General features: G+C 49.9%; 1 long non-coding RNA gene across 1 annotated transcript in view; it reads left to right on the forward strand.

Annotated features, from left to right (window-relative positions):
- The window catches only part of LOC129336905 (uncharacterized), a 46,468-nt gene extending 27,912 nt beyond the window's left edge, over nucleotides 1-18,556 (forward strand). Inside the window, exon 4 of the long non-coding RNA XR_008597756.1 lies at nucleotides 17,989-18,556. This is a non-coding gene — a long non-coding RNA (uncharacterized LOC129336905). The remainder of the gene's footprint in view (nucleotides 1-17,988) is intronic.
- Nucleotides 18,557-18,833: the final 277 nt, after the last annotated feature.

Here is an 18,833-nt window from a genome sequence, read left to right on the forward strand (position 1 = left end):
AAACATTAGGAAGAATTTCCTGACAGAGTGGTCTGTCAGTGGAACAGGCTTCCTCAGGAGGTGGTGGGCTCTCCTTCTTTGGATGTTTTTAAGTAGAGGCTAGATGGCTATCTGACAGCAATGTCGATTCTGTGAACCTGGGAAGATCATGAGGGGGAGGGCAGGAAGGGTTACATCAGTGCTTAGTTCTCGTGGCCCTTCTTACATGCCCAGGGTAATGCCAATCGCCACCTTGGGTCATGTAGCAATTTTCCACAGGCCAGTTTGGCTAGATATCCTGGAGGTGTTTTGACATCTTCTGGGCATGGAGCAGGGGTCACTGGGACAGTCAGAGAGGTATAGTTGTGAATTTCCTGCATTGTGCAGGGGTTTGGACTAGATGACCCTATAGCCCCTTCCAACCCTATGATTCTGTGATTCTAAGATGCAAGAATGTTTGAACCTGCCTGTGTGCAAATATTCCCAAGTTATAGCCTACTAGTGAAGTACAGTTGTTGTTTCCACATGCTTTTGATAATATTTGAATTAAAAAAATCAAACAGGCAGGCAAATGATTTGAAAAGTCTCTATTAGAGATGGGCACAAACAGGAAAAAAAGTGAACATGATGTTTGTTGTTTGTTGCCCTCCATGAACAGGGACTCACGAACAACCACGAACATGGCCCTGTTCATGAACATGTTCGTGGTTGGCTGTTTGTGGGGGCCAGCAGGCTCTCCTCCAGCCATCATCCAAGTCAAGATCCCTACTGCACCACTCCCACAAACCTGACCTGAGCAGGCACCAGGAAAGGTACCAATAATAAATAATAGCTTGGCCTCAGAGCCTGGCAGCAGCCCTGGAACTTGAAGGGGTAGATCCCTTTCTCACCACACACAAAGAAAATTCAAGCTCCAATGCACTCTATCAAAATGCCAACAGCAACTCTCTCCCTCTCCACTGTCTGCAAACTAAGCCAGAGCTGGGAGCCCCCCTCCCCACTGCTCTTTGATCCCTCATAACAAATTTGGAGCTCCACCCTTGAAAGGAAGACCTGACTATCAAGATAAATTGGGCTTAGATTGGGGTTTCCAGGGCAACAGTAGGAGTTCAGACAGAGTTCAGACAATCCCTGCCTCAGTTATCAAGGGAATTGATTGCAAGTGCCAGACTGTCTGGCTTGACGAACAGCAAAGAACAGCAACAAACAAGGCTTGCAACGACCACTTGTTCATTTAGAATGGGGCCTCACGAACAGCTTCTTCACGAACAGCAGATTGGCCTGTTCGTGGCTTTTTTTTGTTCGTATTGCTGTTCGTGCCCATCTCTAGTCTCCATGTCACACAAACATTGCCATTCTGTAGCTCTCACTCAGACTGTTCTCTCACTGTATCGGTAAGAAAATTGGTGGATAGGAGGCATAGACTTTCACACAGTTGCATTCAACATGCTCATAATGATCTCAGGAAACCTTTACTTAGGCAATCCAGGACTCCCTTTACTGGAATAAGGGTAGATACCACAGGTGCCTGTCTGCTCACAGAAATCCTGCTATGTTCTCAGATCCATTTGTGGTATGGCAAAAGAGAGCAAGGGGAAGATACTTGCTTGTTGCAAGTTGAGTTTTCCCCTTTTCAGTTTTACCTTACAACATGGTGCTAAAACTCAATAGACTCACTTAAAGATCTTTCATCTGTGGTAACAAGACCACATAATAAAATATGTTTTATTCTTTGTGGTAAACTGTATGGTTCATAATACTCATGTATTCAGGCAAATCTAGTTCCTATCCTTAAGACAGCGAATCAATCTGTAATTCAATGGATCTTACCAGAAGTCTTACAGAATTCTATAGTTTTATTAGCTAGGCCAAAATAGAACTGCATTGATCACTTATAATGATATAAGTTTAGTTTCTCAAAAGGTCTGACAGAGCTTTGCACTGGGTCCAGTCTTCTCTACTACCCCCCAAATTTGTGGCTTTTTGTACATTGTCTTTCTGGTCCCTGAGACAAAATGTACTAAAAAATCTCCCTGATGCTCTTGCTGGATAGAGTACTGCTTCCTATTTATAGAGCATGGAGGCCGAGGCCTTGAACAATGAGTGAAAGGTGAATGAATGGAGGATGCTAGTGTCACTTTTACATCCAAGTCAGTGATATGCATTTTGGGCTCTCAGACAACTGAGAGTGGAGGGATGTTGTGTGAGTTGGATCCTTTGTGAGCAAGAAGCTGATGTTGGACTCTTGTTGAAGGTTAGGCTCTACCCATTGACAACAGAACACTCATAAGCAGATGTAGAATATTTATATATTTTAGATGTTTACACTCCACCTATAAACCCTTAGGATCATCCAGGAGGTTTAAATAAATTCAGAGAGTATAACATATTTTGTTTAAGACCAACCCCCCTAGACTGGTTATAAGCTAATATTTATTGACATTATTTTGTTGTTGCTTTGATACATTGCTTTTTCCTCCCCTAGGCAGCTATTAATATTGTTCCTCATGAAGTAAGAAACGGCCTATTAGGTCCCATTCTCTTGACATGATAATGTGCTCTGATAGATTTGCATTGAGTTTGTTTTGCCATCATTGTCACATGGTCCCTACAGGCTCGAATTGCCATCATTTTGCCATCATAATGACATCTTAATATGGCCCCATCTCTTCAGAGTTTTCATGACGTTGACATAAGATCATTACTTTATGTTAAGAGGGAAAGAAAAGGTAGGGCTATAATAGATGGCTGTTGCAATTTAGCAATTTTGTCACTGTTTCGCCTCTTGCAGTGACTTCTCTTCAACTAAGCCTCTGTGAATAATCAGCGAGCAAAATGCTTCTCAATATTATCATTTTATTTCCTATATTTGTAACTCGGTTGGTCCCACAGAAAAAGAGAATGGCAGCCCTGCCCGCTAAGCATCAGCTGATTTCTTGCCTATGTTAAAGAGCTGTGAGACATAAATTGGGGGAAATAGCCACTATTTATGTATTTTTGTAAAGACAGATGGAATTATAATATTGATTCATAGGTACTGATTCTTTCACATTTATGAAGAATTTAGTATTCTGTCTTTTTTTTAAAAAAGAAAAGAAAATCCCACCACGCGAAACTACCAAGGTAAAATGATAACAATAGTGATTTTACCACATCTAAAGTAACATATGAACATGTTTAAAGACTTCAGTCCCATAAAACATGGGAAAGATGTGTATGTATATTAGGGATAGGTGAACTCCCCCTTAACACATCATAATTAGTTTTATTTCCCCAAATTTCTCAGAGAAAAAAACTCATATTCTTTTCCTAGGACCCCTTCAATAGTACTTTCTGCTGTGATTTACCTACTTACCTTTGCAATGATGAAAGCAAAAACCTTGGAGATCAGTTTTCATCTTTGTTCCATGTCAAGTGAATTATATGGGAATCAAAGGCTTGAATCCACTGGAACATTTCTGTTGATGGAAGAATTTCTGCCCACAAAGTGTGACTTTACTCCTTCTCATCCCCCACCTGCAGCCCAAATGTTGCTCCCTGGAGACAAGGGAGCCCCCTATCCAAGAGCAACATTTCAAGGGCATTTGAGAAGGTTGTGCTCTGTAGGTAGAAATCCTTCCATCCATGGAAATATTCCAGTGGATCTAAACCAAAGTTTTTTATGTCTCTTCCTACCTCGTTGTATCAGGAGGCACCAGAAACAGCAATTCCCATGTATCCCAGCTTCAATGCATGCATCCAAACATTACAGAGGTTGCCTACAAGATGTCCGTGATCTCTGATCAACTCTTCATGCCCTGTGTCCAACCACTTTACAAAGAAGTTTCAGAAAAGAGTGAGCAATTTCTGCTGATTCTCCTCCCATTGCAGACCGCACTATGCTGTTCTTGTAGGTCTTCTGACCCCCATGAACAACATTTCATTGAGCTGTAAGGAGGTAGTCAGGAGAAATTATTGCTCCTTCTTAAGAGAATTTAAGGGCATGTAAGATTATTATTGGCTTGGGATAAGGGAGGAACTGGCAGGGAGAGATGGTTCCTGGTGAGCTTATTACTGCCTGGGCCTAAATTTCAATGGCATTGTAAGCTCAGTTTGCAGTGGGCTTGCAACTGAACTCTTGAGTCTACTATTACACATTTTCTAACCTTCAAATGCATCTTAAGAAAGCATGCTTATATGTGAGACTGGAAGGAATAAACTAACTCTCCATTTTGCTCCCACGTACTCACGCCGTTACTGTTAAACATATATATTCCATTGTGATTTTAGAAATAATCCAGTTAAATTATTTTGAATTTACTGAAGAGCTCTTAAAAATGGTTCCTCTCTATGGGGTTGTTACATGAATTCTTTTACCATTTTGGTCTAATCACTGCAATCTACCAGGCCAAGTGAGAGAGTAAAGCAATAATTTAATCTGGAATTGGAAGGAAAGTGAGTCTACGTTATAACAGTCGGGGCCACATTTGTCTAGAGCAATTACTATTGTTCATTACTGTTCTGTGTATGAATCATTACATTTTATTAGATCACAGTACGCATGGTTTTATAAGTAAGCTTTAAGCGAATTAGAATACTTAATATGTTTCTTGAACTTTTGCCAGCTGTGAGCTCTAAAGCTGGTTCCTCCTATTTACATTACAACATTTTATCCATTTCCAAATATTAGAAGATTTATCTATCTGATTCTGTGTAAATTCAGTACACAGATAATTTGTAAAAAGCTTCTCTTCTGTTAAAACAAAAACAGAAAAGAAAAAAGACAACCTGTTCTGTGGTTTTTCTAATCTCATCTCTTTTCTAATTTTCTAATCATATAACCTTGAAGTTTAAAGACACAGTCTGTGATAATCTGTGTAAACTCTCTTTACTGTTATCATAGACCTTTGGGGTGGGGGGAGGAACCGCATGCACACATGCATTCAAAGCTGTCTTTTAAGTAATACTATAGACACAGTTCAATCAGGTCCACATTACTGCTACTCATCAGATAGAAAGTGTTCACAAGCAGAAGGGGGATATTGACTTTAAAAATTCTCTGGCGAGGCGTACAGAGCCTGCAGGAATGTCAAAACTCCAACCTGCATTTTGATGTTTTTGCCTCAGGTTAGTCTTGACTGACATGCTTGGAGCACTCTTGTTTGTGCTCCGGCATCCATTAACTGTCCTTGACTCAATGTTATACAGAGCTTTATGGTCAGCTCAACGCCTCCTGGTTGCAGTGGACTAGGTGCCACCAGGTGTAAGAAAAGCATACACCTCCCTTGAAAGGATCACATTGGCTGTTCTCAGCTTCATTAGGAGCTATTGTTTGATCCCAAATTAATGAGAGCCTGTTAATTATTATTCTGATAATTGCACCTCATGCGGGAGCATGCTAGAGGAAAAAAAGGAGTGTTTTAGAGGAATGGGGGGTTTGCAAAAGAAAAATAGAATGTCAAGGTTGAAATGTCTTTGAGTCTTTTAGATTGAACACATGGTCCAGCTATACAAGAAGTCATGGGTACACAGAGAAGAAAGTGGGTAAATCTAGTTACACTCATCTTCAGTTGGTAGCTAGTGATAAATATCTAAGTGCAAAGATAGAGTTTTGGCACCATAGGTATCATGGAGTATGGGTGTATACATGTAAAAACATATTCAATTACACTCTTACAAAAACTATGTATAGATCACAAATATGGTATTTGGTAGAGAGACCACAAGTTTTACCGTGAATATTTAGGCAGTTGGGCATAACATATTTGACTGTGTTGATCAGATGTGTGCCTATCACTAGGTATATTCAGCTTGACAATAAGGCTGAATACTTGCTTAACAGGTATGAATTGGATTTTTACAAAATTGTGCACGTGCAAAAATGATGCTAGTTCAAATATATTAGTAGTTATTAATCTCATTAAGGACTACTCAGATAAACACAGAACAGTAGGATTTTTTAAATATAATGTTGGTTTATGACTAGAGATGGGCACGAGCTGAATTACGATTGGAAAAAAAACCCCGATTATGGCGTTTGCGCAATCAGGACCGGGCTGATGGGTTCCGTCCACGGCAACCGATGCAGCGTTCAGGTGTGGTGCTTGCTTGGGTTTTGATAGGATCAATCGGTTTCTGTTCGGGATTGCAGACACTCTGGCACCAGCCATCTATTCCCGGGGAAATGGAGCCCCAGCCATCTATTCCCGGGGAATTGGAGCCCTGGGGAAACGGAGCCAGGGGAATGCCTGAGCTGTTTCCCCTCCTTCTGTCGCCCTGGAAACGCAAATGGAAGTCCAGCTTTCCTTGATCAGCAGGGCTTTCTTCCAACCACGGAGCAGCCAGCAAAGCACGCGCCTGTCTCGTCCATTTGGGAGAAGAGAGGGGAGGGTGAGGGAAGGGGGTATTCTTCTGTAGCCATGGGCACTCGAATCTCATCCCTGCAAAGCCTGAGAGGCAGCTCTTACGGCCAAATACAGTCCTCCTGCGTTGCAGACCCAGGCTTATAAATAGCCATGTGCTAGGCAACTAAGTTTCACTTTCTGCTTGTGGTGGAGTGGGACAGAGCTCTAGCTTGTTGTTGCTTTTGGAGAGAGAGCTTTAGCTTTGGGCTTCAGTGCACAGATAGGGAATTAGGGAATAGGGATCTATCTCCTCTGGTTCCAGGGCTGCTGCCTAGCTCTGGGGCCAAGCTTGGTGGGCACCTCGGCTGAGGGCTCAAATTACACACTTTAGTGCCTGGTCACTCAGGTCTGGGGGAGTGGTGGTGGTGGTGGGCAAAGGCTCTATTCCCTCTCTCTCTCTCTGTTTCCAGGGCTGCTGCCTATCTCTGGGGCCAAGCTTGATGGGCACCTTGGCTGAGGGCTCACATACACACTGTAGGGCCTGGTCACTCAGGTCTGGGGGAGTGTTGCTGCTGGAGTAGGGCTCTAGTCTCTCTCTCTCTGGTTCCAGGGCTGCTGCCTATCTCTGGGGCCAAGCTCGGTGGGCACCTCGGCTGAGGGCTCACATTACACATGTTAGTGCCTGGTCACTCAGGTCTGCGGGAGTGGTGCTGCTGGGGTAGGGCTCTAGTCTCTCTCTCTGCAGTGCTGTGCAGGGCTCTGGAGCAGCAGTGCCAGTGACTCCCGCTCCCCCCAAATCACCAGTTGAGGTTGTGGAGGAGGCCCAAGAACTCTTGCTGGCAGCGGAAGAGGAACTGCTAAAAATGTTTGGGGAGGAGGAGGAGGCTGAGGGATCGTTGGATGAATGGTTGGGGTTCAAGGAAACCTCCGGCCCATCCCCATCCCAAACTACCAGTGCTGCTGTCCCTGCCTGCACTCCACCCACCACTCCGTCTTCCGTTGCCAGCACCATGGCACAGCCAGCAGCAACCCTTCATCCTCCCTCCCCTGGAACCTTAAGCAGGCCACGGTTCAAGAGCAATGTTTGGAGGCACTTCCGGGCTGTTGGTAATGAACCCCGCATGGTGTGGTGCTGTGCATGTGGGACCATGGTGCGCAGGGGCAACAACCTGCAGCACCTGTCATCGTCGAACCTCACTCGGCACCTGAAGAGGTACCACCTGAGCCTGTGTTCTCCGTCCTCGGGCAGAGAAACTTCTTTGGGGGGAAAACGGAGGGCTGCCAGCGAGTCTGATCCGGGATTGGTGGGAGGGTCTCCAGAATGCAGCCAAAGCAAGAAGCCATGCCCCGAGGGTGCAGCTGGTGGGAGCGGAAGGCTCAGGCAGGCCTCCCTGGGGGAAGTTGTTCCCTTGGGGTCGGGGGTGCTGCCGCTGAAAAGGGTGAGGTCAAGGGCTCAGGAGGCGGGCATTCGTGTGGTGGCACAGACGATCGCCCTGCAAGGCTTCCCCCTGTCGGTTGTGGAGGGCGTGGGCTTCCGATTCCTGCTCGATCACTTTGCCCCATGGTTCGAGATGCCGTCACGGCGCACCGTTGCATCGAGTCGTGCCCACCCTGTACGAGGCGGTGCAAGACACGGTGCACAGAGACCTGTCAGCTGCCGAGGGCAGAACAGTCCACTTCACAGCCGACCTGTGGAGCAGCTGCCATCATGAGTACCTGGCCATCACCGCCCACTGGTGGCAACCGCAGGAACTCCGCCTCCCCAGGCCAAGATCTGGCTGCCATAAAAAGTCCAAATTGAGCCCGGGATACAGAGCAGTTTTCCTTCTGGCCCATGGGATGGACGAGGTCCACACCGGCAAGAACATCGCCACCACCATCAAGGCGGCTCTGAGGGAGTGAACGTCTGGGGTGGAAGGGTTTGTCCGTGGCTACATGGTCATGGACGCGGGAGCCAACATGTTGGCAGCCCTGAGAGAGGCATCCCTCCCGGGCCTGGTGTGCATGGCTCACAAGCTGCGCCTCGTCATGCGGGATGTGCTCAGGCTGGGGAGCAAGCTGAGGGACAGCTGGGACTAGGGAACCTTGCGGACGCGCAGTCTGCTGGACAGCTGCCGTCGCATCGCTTCCCACTTCTCCTGCAGCATCAACTCATCCCAAGAGCTGTTCAAGAGGCAGGGGGAGGAAGGGGACCCCAAGCACCAGCTCTTCCAGGACCTGCCCACGCGCTGGAACTCCACCTACGACATGATCTGTCGTCTGGTGGAGCAGAGTCGCGTGGTGCAAGACATCCTGTCGTCCTTGGATGTGCTGAGTAGGGGAGAGGAGTTGGGCCTCAGCGCCGTGGACTGGAGAGTCCTTCACCAGATGTCCCAGATCCTCAAGCCCTTCAATGATGCCACGGAGCTCCTGTGCTCCTATGAGGCCAGCCTGGGTCAGGTCCTCCCCCTGATCCACAGCCTTGACCAGTTTCTGGACAAGGAGCTCCAGCAAGGGCAAGAGCTGCTCCCCAGAGTCCGTGAATTTGTCCGGAGGATCCAGGCCTGCGTCGCCGAACACCTGCATCCTCTCCGCCACGAGGCCCCCTACCAACTTGCCTCCCTCTGTGACCCCCGCATCAAGGGCAACATCGCCACGCAGGCGGGGCAGATGCAGCAATGGAAGAAGGAGCTCCACAGAGTGGTGCTCCGTTTCCAGAAACAGAGGGCAGGAGACAAGGAACTGGGCAGCGGCGAGAGGCAGGCGGTGGAGGAGGACGGTGAGGGTGAAGGGCAGGAGGTGGGAAGAGAGCCAGGCCAGGGAAGAGCCATCCCGATGGACACTTTCGATCTGTGGGCCTCGGCGGTGGGCAGTGTGGTTGGCTGCAGAACGGCGGGCGGGTCCCTCCCAGTGGAGGACTCGGCGGTGGCCATGGTGCACGAGTACCTTTTGGAGCTCACCAAGGCCCCCCCCCCATGCCAACCCGTTGCAGTATTGGGTGAGGAAATCGGACCGCTGGCCGGACCTGTCCATCATCGCCACCAACATCCTTTCCTTCCCTCCCACCAGTGTGCAGAGCGAGCGGGTGTTCTCCCACATGGGAGACCTCCTCCGTCCCCACCGCGCACGTCTCAGCCTGGACCTGGTGGACATGTTGACGTTCATCAAGGTGAACCTCAACCTACTGGGCTACCCTCCCGTTGACCTGGACCTCCCCGGGCTCTGAGCCACACTGGGCTTTTGGTATGAGACACGGTTGCTGTTTTAGGTCAGCAACAATGATACCTCGGTAGTGTTCAGGTTTCTCTTTCTTGTTCCTGTTTTGGGGTCATCAGCGAAGCAGCAATGTAACTGGAAAAAAACAGCAATTTAAAATCTGATATAAGAATATCTCATGCAGTATTTCCTTTGCCAATTTTCAAAGTAAAATGTTTTCTGGTATTATTTCCTAGACATACATTTGCATAAGCCTTCTGCTCAGTATTCATTCTGCATTCATCACTGGGTGATTTCTGGTCAATGAGTTCCAGTAGTGGCCGGCCCAGCTCGTCCACAGCGGGATCAAGCCTACCTCGGTTCTCGGGGCGGCCTCCATGGATGTTGTTGACCCTTTGTCCTCCTCTCCCAGATGAGTTCCCATTCCCTCCTCACACCTTTCTCTCTCTGGATCTGCACAGATGGCTCCAATGTAGTCCCCCAACCTCTCTTGTCCTTCCCTACTCGTCCTTTCTGCAAAGGATGGTAGGTGCTCTGCTGCCTGCTGATGCTGCTGCTGGCCACGAGGAGCAGCTGTGCTGCTGTTGCTGGTGTGTGTGCAGCAATGCAGCCCCCCCTTTCCATGGGCCCTTGCTGCCCCTTCTGGGCAGGGGGGCATGGGACGCAGCAACCAGTCACGTGATGTCCTTTCCACGAAGGCAGGAAGGTGTTTGATGGTGGCTGCTGCCGCAGAGTTCCTCAGTGGGAGGGATCCATGGAGCAGGCCTCATGGCCTCCCCACGCCTGGCATAACTGTGTCCCTCTTCCCCCTCCTCAGGATGATACGTCCCGTCCCTCACATGCTCCCAATGGTGACACGTCCTGTCCCATTCTGGCGAGGCAGGAAGGTTGTTGACATTTGATAGTGGTGGTTTTGGCCATGAGGGGGGCAGCTCAGGAGCAGTTGTGTGTATGGTTGTGCAGCAAGGAAACCCCCCTTTCCATGGGCACCTGGTGTCTGCAAGGGAAGGAAGGTCATTGAGGTCTGCCACTGCTGCTTTGGGGCAAGAGAGATGTCTCCGGAGAGGTTGCTGATGTGAGAGTGGGACCGCGCGTTGTCTCTCCCTTTGCATGAGCACCTGCTGTCCCCTCTGGACAGGGGGGAATGGGTCCCCTGACTCATGCCTGCCCCGCGAAGGCAGGAAGGGAGTTGAGTTCTGTTGCTGATGCTGCTGTCATGTTTCTGCCCCCCCTCTCAGGAACCACACTGATCCATCCAGCCAATGTCTCCTGTCCTGCCCATCATCCACATTCCGCACAGGCAGCACGGCAGATTCAGTCTGCCCCTCGCTTCACAAGGGACTCTGCTGTGACTGGTCCCTCCTTGGTCACATACACAGCTTGGTTGTGTGATCGAGCAGCCGATTGTACCATATAGGGGTGGAGTTGGTTGTTGATGTGGAGGATCCCCTGTCAATGGGGCTGACGGGACCTCTTTCAGCTGGGTGGGAATGTGTCGTGCTGCAACTGTGAGCGGACCTTTCTGGTGAGGCAGGAAGGTGTGTGGGTGCAGTCGGCTGCTTTTGGATATTGTGCTGCTCTCTCTTTGGTTTTACAGTGGCCGACTGCATTGTGTGAGGATACATCTGGTTGACCATTTGGAGGCTCCCCAACGGGACCTCTTTCAGTTGGGTGGGGATGTGTCCTGCAACTATGGTCCTTTCTGCCGAGGCAGGAAGGTGTGTGCTGTCGGCAGCCGTTGCCCAGCTCCGAAGCTGGAGCCTGAGGACACCTGGTAGCTGGGGTATCAGGCTGCCGTGGGGAGAATGTCGACTCCCCCCCCCCCACACACACACAGGGCTTAACTTCATGCTGGACTTTGGCCCGCCGGTTATGGGGGACCTTCCTGCCCCTGCCCCCCCCCCGATGACACATCGTATCCCAACAATCCTTTTCTGGCGAGGCAGGAAGGTGGGTGCTGCCAGCGAACGTCACAGACTGGTTCTCGGTGGGAGCCTCAGACCAGGACACGCAGTTGCTGGGGGACCTTCCCCCTCCTCCTGCCCCCCTCATGATGACATGTCCTGTCCCTACAATCCTTTTGGGTGAGGCAGGAAGGTGTGAGCTGCTGGTTGCTGCCGCCACACTGTTCCACGGTGGGACCCCCGCCTAAGGAAAGGAGGACACTCAGTACCTGTGGGACTTCCCCCTCCTCCCCCTCCTCATGATGACACGTAGTGTCCCTCATAACCTCATCATGATATGTCCCGTCCTTTCCATCCTTTTCTGGCGAGGCAGGAAGGTGGGTGAGGTCAGCTGCCGCCGTGTGTCGCCTAAAGAGGCTTCCTTAGCCAGGGACACTCAGTAGCTGTGGGACTTCCCCCTCCTCCCCCTCCTCATGATGACACGTAGTGTCCCTCATATCCTCCTAATGCTGACATGTCCCCTCCCTGGCATGCTCCTCCTGACAACAAGCCCCATCCCTCGAGTCTTCAAAGTACCTCCTCTTATTCTTTATAAAGTCAACTATAAAGTCAAAACAGTCTAAGGCACTATTGTTGACCATCCCATCCTTTCTGGCGAGGCAGGAAGGTGGGTGAGGTCGGCAGCCACCGCTGAAATGTTCCTTGATGGTGGGACCCTCGGTTGAGGACACTAAGCAGCTGTGGGACTTCCACCATCCTCCCCCTCCTCCTGATGACACGTCCAGTCCCTCGTATCCTCCCAATGATGACACGCCCTGTCCCATTCTGGCGAGGCAGAAAGATGGGTGAGGTCAGCTGCCGCTGTAAGCACACTAAGCTGGAACTTCAGGTGCGGTCACCCGGTGGCTGGGGGATCAGGCCTCCCACGGGGTAATGTGCCCCCCGCAAGAATACCAGCACGTTCTAATTTGGCCTGTCGGGAACGGGGGAAACCTCCCCCCCCCCACTCCTCATGACAACAAGGCCTGTCCCCAGTACCCTCCTCCCGACAACACATCCAGTCCCTCATATCCTCCCAATGGTGACATGACCTGCCCCTTTCTGGCGAGGCAGGAAGGTGAGTGAGGTCAGCTGCCACTGAGTTCATGCAAAGTAAGCTGGAGGAAATGGTGCTGTCACCCAATAGTGGGGGAATCAGGCCTCCCACCGGGCAAATGTCAACTCCCCCCCCCAGCAACAGTACTGGCCTGCTCCCACAGGGCAAGACCCCCCACCTCCTGAGGGGACACAGCTCGTTGCCACCTCCCTGGGCCTGCCAGGCCCGGTGGCCGATGACGACACACACCTTCTTCCCTTACTGGCGGGGAATACCGGCCCGCTCTCCTTCGGCCCAACAGCCAGGCACATGGGAGTGCCGCCAGTGAGTGGCCAGACCCCCCACCCTCTGAGGGGAGGCCTCTCGTCACCACCTCCCCGGGCCCGGCGGCCGTCATCCTCACCCATCTTCTTCCCTGGCAGGGAATACCGGACCGCTCCCTTTGGCCCGGTGGCCGGGCACATGGGTGGTGCCACCAGCGAGTGGCCAGACCCCCTGCCCCCTGAGGGGAGGTGTCTCATCGCTGCCTCCCCAGGCCTGCCGGGCCCGGTGGCCACCATCCTTACCCACCTTCTTCTCTGGCGGGGAATACCGGCCCACTCCCTTTGGCCTGGCGGCTGGGCACATGGGGGGTGCTGCCGGCAAGCAGCCAGACCCCACACCTCCTGAGGGGAGGTGGCTTGTCGCCGCCTCCCTGGGCCTGCCAGGCCCGGCGGCCACCGTCCTCACCCACCTTCTTCCCTGGCGGGGAATACCAGCCTGCTCCCTTTGGCCCAGTGGCCGGGCACATGGGGGTGCTGCAGCCGAGTGACCAGACCCCCCGCCCCCTGAGGGGAGGCATCTTGTTGCTACCTCCCTGGGCCTGCCGGGCACAGCAGCCGCCATCCTCACTCACCTTCCTTCCCTGGTGGGGAATATCGACCTGCTCCTTTTGGCCCGGCGGCCAGGCACATGGAGGGTGCCGCCGGCAAGCAGCCAGACCCCCCACCCCCTGATGAGAGGCAGATCTTCGCCACCTCCCCAGGCCTGCCGGGCCTGGCGGCCGCCATCTTCACCCACCTTCTTTCCTGGCGGGGAATACCAGCCCGCTCCCCTTTGACCCAGCGACCGGACACATGGGAGGTGCCACTGGCGAGCAGCCAGAACCCCCGCCCCCTGAGGGGTACGGCAGCCACCGCCACTAACCACCATTCCAACCACGGGGCGCCCACACGCATTGGCCTCCCCAATTCCCGATTCCCAATTCCGGATCAGAAATGGGCCTTGTTCGGTGAGGTTCAGGTACGTGGGTTCGGCGGCAGCGCTGATCCACGATCGGCTTGATCGGGATTTTTTTTTTATCGTGCCCATGTCTATTTATGACTGATTTATATTGTTTGGGCACAGAAGGGAACACAGAGCTCCATCAGGCTATGTAACAACGTGCAATATGTACTATTAGGAAGACAGGAGTCCCGTGACATAGAGTGGTAAACTGCAGTACTGCAGCCCAAGCTCTGCTCACGACCTGAGTTTGATCCTGGCAGAAGCCGGGTTCAGGTAGCCAACTCAAGCTTGACTTAGGCTTCCATCCTTCCAAGGTCGGTAAAATAAGTACCCAGGTTTCTGGGGGTAAAGTGTAGATGACTGGGGAAGGCAATGGCAAGCCACCCCATAAAAAGTCTGCCAAGATGTCGTGATGCGATGTCCCCCCATGGGTGAGTAATAATGACTCAGTGCTTGCACAGGGGACTACCTTTGCCTTACCTACTATTAGGAAAGAACAAGTGGAAGGACCCGCAAAGACTGGCCCAGGAGAGAGATCATTCCCCTCACTACATATGCAGACACGAATGTCCTCTTTCCCTTCCTTGAAAGTTCCCATAGCCTCTCCCCTTTTCCTTCTCTCCTTTCTACCTTCCAGCCACCCTATCTTTATTTGTCCCCATCTGCAGCTTTCCCTCCTTTCCCTCTGGCAGCCTCTAACCAGGAAAACTATGGCTGAGTTGCACATTCTTTGGGCTCAGTTGCACATTGCTAACCGCTGCGTTCAATTGCACAGTGTGGAATTTGCAAGGAATAACAACAGCAACAAAAACAATAATAGCAGCATATATTATTTATCAACTTCATTTGTACCCTATCTTTCTCCACAATGGGGAACCAAAGCAGCATTCTCTTATCCTCCATTTTATCCTCACAACAACTCAGTGGGTTAGATTAGGCTGAAAATTTGTGAGTGGCCCAACAGCGCTCAGTAAGCTTCCACAGTAGAATGGGACTCTGGGTCTCCCAGATCCTTGTCTGAAATTAACCATTACGCTTGTTTTTGTGGGGTGACTGCTGTTGAACAGTAACAAGCGGCCAGTCCTGGGTGAGTCATGCAAGTTGTGGGGTAGCAAGTTGGCTGGTGGCTGCTATTGGGCCTGGCCCCAATTAGTCCTCTGCAAGAAAAAATGAAGGGGGAAAGTGGGTGTGTGTTTGTGGGTGTGTGTTATTTGCTGTCAATTTACTTCCAACTTATGGCGACCCTGTGAATTAACAACCTCCAAAACATTCTATCACAGACAGGCTTGCTTAGGTCTAGATGGACATTTGATCTGGTCCAGTATTGAAGATTTTTGAGCCACTGGGAAAGGTGGGAGGAAGTGGTAGCCATTCAGTTTCAGGCGGTCTTGGAGGTGTCAGCAACCAACTGTCATCCTGAAGGCTGGTTCTGACTGGCCAATAAGAGAAGACAGGGAGCAGCCTGTCAATCAAGCTTTCATTCCAGGCAATTGTCAACTCCTTCCCTTCCAGCTCTGTGAGTGCTGCACTTAAGAAACTTTATTTAAATTGTGTTCTGCCACAACTGTCTATGGCAGTAAGTATGCTCCTACTAAGTATTTTCTGCATCATTTAACATGTCATGTTTAAATCGTTCACACTTTATTTCGGTATTGTTTATTTCTGTGTTAGATTTCTACTTGCTTAGTCTTTGTTTCAGCATTGTTTTAGCATTGTATCAGATTTTTTTCTTGTTTTCAAATTTCTGCAATCCATTGTATTGTATTGTTTGTTGAATGTCTCAGCTGTTGATCACATTCCCTTACACTGTGTAATCTGCCTTGAGTCTCACTGAGAAAGAAAGAAAGAAAGAAAGAAAGAAAGAAAGAAAGAAAGAAAGAAAGAAAGAAAGAAAGAAAGAAAGAATGAGAAGTCAGCCTGTCCTGGAGGGGGCTGTACTCCTCTGAAGGAACAAATTCATAGCTTGGTGGTACTGCTGAATCCTGGCCTACAGTGGAAGCATAGATCTCCTGTGTGGTATATTTTGGTTTCTGTCAGCTTTCACTGATAAAACAGCAATGGCCATTCCTCAAAAAACATGATGCAGTTACGGTGAACCAGGTTCTGATGACAATCAGGTTAGATTACTGTAGTGTGCTCTATGTAGGGCTGCTTTTGCAAACTGTTTGGAAACTTCAGTTCATCCAAAATGTAGCAGCCAGGCTATTGTCAGGGATGAGATACTGAAAGGTCTGCACTGACTGTCCATTGGTTTCTGAACACAATTCAGAGTGCTGGTCCTTACCTTTAATATCCTTTATGGCTTGGAGCCAGGACTGCCTCCTCCCACATTTGTCCAGCCTATCAGCTGGCAGGTGGCAGGGGGACCCCCCCCTTGCTGCCTGCCAGCTCATAGTTTAAAGGGACCTGCCGCTTGCAAGCCACAGGACCCTTTAAACTGCCCCAGCCCCAGCCTCAGCCCCATACTTTAACTTGCCCTGAGGGCCCATGGCATCCTCCCCCTCCTCCCGCGAGGGGTGGAAAGGCTGGTTTTGGCCTCTTCCACCACTGCATGGGCCCACAGGGTGGCGGAGGAGGCCAAAAAATGGCCTTCCTGCCTCTCAAATGGCAGCGGCGGCGGAGGAGGCTGAAAAAGGCCTTCCCACCCCTCAAATGGCCACCACGGCAGCCATTTGAGGGGCAGGGAGGCCATTTTCGGCCTCCTCTGCAGCTGTGTGGGCCCACAGGGTGGCGGAGGAGGCCAAAAATGGACTTCCTGCCTCTCAAATGGCAGCGGCAGTGGAAGAGGCCAAAATGGCCTCCCTGCCCCTCAAACGGCCACAGCGGCAGCCATTTGAGGAGTGAGAAGACTAGACCAGCATTCTGTTTTCAGTGTTAGCCAGCCAGATCCTTCTGAGAGCTCAGAGGAAAAGCGTGAATGCAATAGTTGTCCCCTCTAGTTTGTTCCTAGCAGGCGGTATTCAGAGGCATTCTGCCTCTCAATATGGAAGCTTCATTTAGCTACCAGCACAACAAACAGACCAATGTTTTATTAATTTGTTTCCAGGGATGCAAGAACCTGTATATTTTCAGTTCTTTTGGGGTTACTGAATGTTTAAGGAGTCCTGTTTAAGGAGTCCAGAAAAAAAATCACTGCTAGGAAAAACCAGGAAGTGACTGGAGGTAGCTCTAGGAATCACTGGAAACTCTATGGATTTACTGCTCCCCCCAACCATGTCCCGGCCACCAATCCTTCCACCTGTTTGCTAGAAACAGACCCTACATCCCAAGCCTGGAGAAGTCCTGAGACTCCTCTCTGGTCTGCTGTTTGGCCCCTTATATGAGCCAGGCTTAACTGCACAGATGTCCAGCAGCCTTTCCTGATCTCCCACACCAGTTCCATATTTGCCTGATAGCCTTTTGCCACCTGCGGGCCCACTCAGCAGCAGAAGAGGCCAAAAACAGCCTGCCCCCCCCTCACAGGAGGAGGGGGAGGATGCTGCGGGCCCGCAGGGCCAATGTAAGTGTGGGGCTGGGGGCTGGGGTTTGGGCAGTTTAAAGGTCCCTGCTGCTTGCAAGAAGCAAGTTCCTTTAAACTATCAGCTGGCAGGCGGCAGGGGGGATCCCCCCTGCCACCTGCCAGCTGATAGTTTAAAGGGACCTGCCACTTGCAAGGTAGGAAAGGACCCTTTAAACTGTCAAATGCCTCTTTCCCTGCCGCTGCTAAGTGGCTGGAAAGGGCATTTAAACCCCATGAACCACGAACTGGTTCATAAACTTGCCCCAGTTCATGCCAGTTCATGGTTCCTGGTTCGTGAAAACCCACAAACGAAGAACCTCATGGTTCGATTTGTTTGTGGTTTGTGCCCATCTCTAGTTAAGATCTGCCTCACAAGCCCTCCTCTCAGTGACCCCACTGTCAGAAGGGAGGCTTGTGGTAACCAGAGAGACAGTGCTTTTTCAGTAATGGCACCTTGCTTATGAAGTGCCCTCCACTCTGAAGCTTGCCTGGTACCTACATTGCTTTCTTTTAGGCACCAAAAGCAGTTTAAGCCAAAAGCAGTTCTGTTCACCCCGGCTTTAAATTAAGGTGGTTGATATTTGACTTTTTTTGTCTGGAAACTGTTACTTTAAGCCCTCAATTGTCTTTTTTGTGGTCTATATTTTTATGCTTAGCTGGGTTTTTAATGTGGGACATTAATGAATATTTTTTAACGTTTTGATTTTTTTATTTTTATTTTCTAAGATGCCTCTTGCTGGAAGAGAGTTCTGCAGATACCATGGACAGCAAAAAAGACAAATAAGTGGGCTGTAGATCAAATCAAGCCTGAATTCTCCCTAGAAACTAGAATGACAAGACTAAAGCTATCGTTCTTTGGTCACATCATGAGAAGACAAGATTCTCTGGAAAAGTCAATAATGCTAGGAGAAGTGGAAGGCAGTAGGAAAAAAGGAAGACCTAAAGTGAGATGGCTTGACTCAATAAAAGAAGCCATGTCCTCCAATTTGCAGGGTCTGAGCAAATCTGTTAATGATAGGACATTCTGGATGTCTTTCCTTCATAGGATTGCCATATGTCAGAGGCGACTCGATGGTACATAACACACAGAAGCTGCCTCAGGCAGGTTCCTGGAGAGGCAGCATAAATAAATATATAGATGAATAAATAAATAGATGAATGAATATATTTGAGTTAATTTGAGCTGCTGTAGCATAGTGGTTAAGTGATTGGGTTGAGAATCAACATTCTGCTGCTTTTAACTCCCGCTACTGCCATGAGCTCAGCAGGTGACCTTGGGTAAGCCTCTCTTTTCAGCCCCAGCTCCCCAGCTGTATTGTGAGGATAATAATAACAATGACTTTGCTCACCACTCTGAGTGAGGCACCAATCTGTCTAGAAAAGGGGTATAAAAACACAGTTATTATTAATATTATTAAAGTCAATAAATAAAAATACTGCATTTCCTATATGGTTATCCATCTTTCACTTGTTGCCATAATACTTCTACCAAATCTTATCTGTGTTTGGTATCTCTTGTATCTGGGTTCAAGGATAGGATGCCTGAACGGGAGAAGAGGTGCTGAAGATGA

This window comes from Eublepharis macularius, chromosome 1, assembly GCF_028583425.1.
Source record: "Eublepharis macularius isolate TG4126 chromosome 1, MPM_Emac_v1.0, whole genome shotgun sequence".
NCBI lineage: Eukaryota > Metazoa > Chordata > Lepidosauria > Squamata > Eublepharidae > Eublepharis > Eublepharis macularius.